Source organism: Nycticebus coucang, chromosome 7, assembly GCF_027406575.1.
Source record: "Nycticebus coucang isolate mNycCou1 chromosome 7, mNycCou1.pri, whole genome shotgun sequence".
In the NCBI taxonomy this organism is placed as follows: domain Eukaryota; kingdom Metazoa; phylum Chordata; class Mammalia; order Primates; family Lorisidae; genus Nycticebus; species Nycticebus coucang.
This window is the reverse complement of record NC_069786.1, coordinates 30,568,158-30,571,546: the sequence shown is the minus strand read 5'-3', so window position 1 is coordinate 30,571,546 and position 3,389 is coordinate 30,568,158. Positions and strand designations below refer to the sequence as shown.

Below are 3,389 nucleotides of genomic sequence, written 5' to 3'. Positions count from 1 at the left end.
CAGCATCTGATTCTGAATTCCCAGCGATAGCAGGTTCCTCTGCTGAGCAGGGTAGAGGCCTGCATGCACAGCCTCAGTGGTCTCCTCCCACCAGGACTGAGCCATGTAAGTTCCACCTGTACAACAGCCTCACCCGGAACAAGGACGTGTTTATACCTCAAGATGGCAAGAAGGTGACGTGGTACTGCTGCGGGGGACTGTCTAAGATGCATCTCACATGGGCCATGCCAGGTCCTACATCTGTTTTGATACCTTGATAAGAGTATTGAAGGATTACTTCAAATTGGATGTCTTTTACTGTATGAACATCACAGATATTGATGGTAAGATCATCAGGAGAGCCCAGCAGGACCACCTGTTCCAGCAGTACCCGGAGAAGCAGCCCCCGGCCATGCAGTTCCTGGAGGATGTGCACGCCCTCAAGCTATTTTCAGTAAAATTAAACAAGACCACAGATCCCAGTAAAAAAGCAGATGCTCCAATGGAAACGGCACGCAGTGAGGCTTGCCACAGAGCCGCTGGAGAAAGCTGTGCAGTCCAGACTCACAGGGGAGGAAGTAGACAGCTGTGCGGAGGTATTGCTGCAAGAGGCCAAGGATTTGCTTTCTGACTGGCTGGATTCCACATTTGGCAGTGAGGTGACTGACAATTCCATTTTCTCCAAACTGCCCAGGTTCTGGGAAGGAGCGTTCTGCAGACATGTCAGCTCTGAACGTTCTCCCTCCAGATGTCTTCACCCGCGTTAGTGAGTATGTGCCAGAAATCATGAACTTTGTCCAGAAGATTGTGGACAATCCTTATGGCTATGTGCCCATTAGGTCTGTTTACTTTGATACAGTGAAGTTTGCTTCTAGCGGGAAGCACTCCGAGGGGAAGCTGGTGCCCGAGGCTGTGGGGGATCAGAAAGCTCTTCAGGAGGGGGAAGGTGACCTGAGCATCTCCGCAGACCGCCTGAGAGAGAAGCGCTCACCCAACAACTTGGCCCTCTGGATGGCCTCCAAGCCAGGGGAGCCATCCTGGCTGTGCCCTTGGGGGAAGGGTCATCCGGGCTGGCACATTGAGTGCTCTGCCATGGCAGACACCCTCCCGAGAACCTCGATGGACATCCACGGAGTGGGCTTCGACCTCTGGTTTCCCCACAACAATGAACTGGCACAGTTGGAGGCCTACTTTGAAAATGGCTGCTGGGTCCGGTACTTCCTCCACACAGGCCACCTGACCATTGATGGCTGCAAGATGTCGAAGTCACTGAAAAACTTCATCACCATTAAAGATGCCTTGAAAAAGCATTCAGCACGAGAGTTGAGGCTGGCCTTCCTCATGCACTCCTGGAAAGACACGCTGGACTATTCAAGCAACACCATGGAGTCGGCACTTCAGTACCAGAAGTTCCTGAATGAGTTTTTCTTAAACGTGAAGGATATCCTTCGAGCTCCTGTCGATGTCACTGGTCAGTTTGAAAAATGCGAAGATGAAGAGGCAGAGCTGAACAAGAACTTTTATGACAAGAAGACAGCCGTTCACGAAGCCCTGTGTGATAACGTTGACACCCGCACGGTGATGCAGGAAATGCGGGCTTTGGTCAGTCATGCAACCTCTACCTGGCGTCCCAGAGGGAGTGAGGAGAAAGCCCAACCGAGCTCTGCTGGAGAGCATCGCCCTGTACCTCACCCACATGCTTAAGATCTTTGGGGCCAGAGAAGAGGAAAGCTCCCTGGGCTTCCCAGTCAGAGAGCCGAGAACCAGCCTGGATCTGGAGGCCCAGTCAAGCCCTACCTGCCGCAGGTGTTACTGGAGTTCCGAGGAGGAGTGCGGAAGATGGCCCGAGAGAAGAACGTCCTGAGGTCCTGCAGCTCTGCGATGCCCTGCCGCACCACGCCCGCCCGAGCGTGGGGTGCAGTTTGAAGACCATGAAGGACTACCAACGGTGGTCAAATTGGTAGACAGAGACACCTTGCTAAAAGAGAGAGAAGAGAAGAAAAGGTTGAAGAGGAGAAGAGGAAGCAGCCTGAAGAAAGCAAGAGCCAGAAGCGGCCAAGATGAAGGTTTCCCCCAGTGAGGTGTTCTTGTCAGAAAGTGACAAATATTCCAAGTTTGGTGAAAATGGCCTTCCCACGCACTATACAGAAGGCGAAGAACTGAGCAAAGGGCAAGCCAAGAAGCTGAAGAAACTCCTCGAAGCTCAGGAAAAGCTGTACACGGAGTACCTGCAGATGGTACAGAAGCTGCCCGTGAGGACGCCCGGACTGACTCTAAACCAAGCCGTCGTGGCCCAGCGGCTTTTCTCTGCCTCAGTGATGACGTCCCGGGGCTCTGAACATGTTTGCAGTTGTCCTTGCGTCCTAAATTAAGGGTTATGTTCATATAGGCTCATGTCTTCAGCAGCTCTGAATTCTTCTTAACAGTGGGGGGGAAAAAAGAAGGTAAGGATACAGTGTGCTCCACTATTTACACAAGCCTTAAAACGATTTAAAAAACATCTTCCCTTTATATAGGATTTCTCTGAGTTAGAGACTGAAAAAAATCTACTATTTTATTGTTTGATATTCTTCTGAGCTGTTTTTACAAAAAAAAAAAACCAATAACTTAAAAACAACTATAATAGAAAATTAAAGACAACTAGTCATTTAAGGAAAATAAATGGCTTGATATGAAAGTACCAAAATGGTGGCTTGGAGCCTGTGGCTTAAGCAGCTAAGGTGCCAGCCACATACACCTGAGCTGGTGGAAGCCAGCCCAGGCCCGCCAAACAACAATGACAGCTGCAACCAAAAAAAAAAAAAAAAATAGCCCGGGCATTTGGCAGGCACCTGTAGTCCCAGCTACTTGGGAGACAGAGGCAAGAGAATTGCTTGAGCCCAGGAGTTGGAGGTTACTGTGAGCTGTGATGTCATAGCACTTTACCAAGGGTGACAGCTTGAGGCTCTGTCTCAAAAAAAAAAAAAAAAAAAAAAGAGGGCAGTGCCTGTGGCTCAAAGGAGTAGGGTGCTGCCCCATACGCTGGAGGTGGCAGGGTTCCAACCCAGCACCGGCCAGAAACTGCAAAAAAAGGTACCAAAATGAACATATAGATCAAGTGGCAGACAGATGTGATTTAGTGAAAATAAAATATATATTTTTTAATTTTAATTTTTTTCAGAAAGAATTGAAAAGATGTTTACTTCATTGCAAAATGACTACCAGGAAAAAAGATCATTGGGAGAACACAGATTACTAAAACTGTAATCGAAAAAAGAAAAAGAAAAGAGGAGAAATGAATTTGAGGAAATCACACAGAGCCATTAGGATATGATCTTATGACTAGGATGACTCATTTAAACTGTAATTTACTCAACTTCCAATTGAATTGAAAGTTAAAGCTATAAGACAGAAATTAGAAATATAAAGTT

At 48.0% G+C, this 3,389-nt stretch overlaps 1 pseudogene across 1 annotated transcript; it reads left to right on the top strand.

Annotated features, from left to right (window-relative positions):
- The first annotated feature begins 202 nt into the window (after positions 1-202).
- Positions 203-2,351, top strand: LOC128589689 (cysteine--tRNA ligase, cytoplasmic-like; annotated as a pseudogene). Its single transcript, XR_008381116.1, has one exon. The product of XR_008381116.1 is annotated as a cysteine--tRNA ligase, cytoplasmic-like (transcript).
- Positions 2,352-3,389: the final 1,038 nt, after the last annotated feature.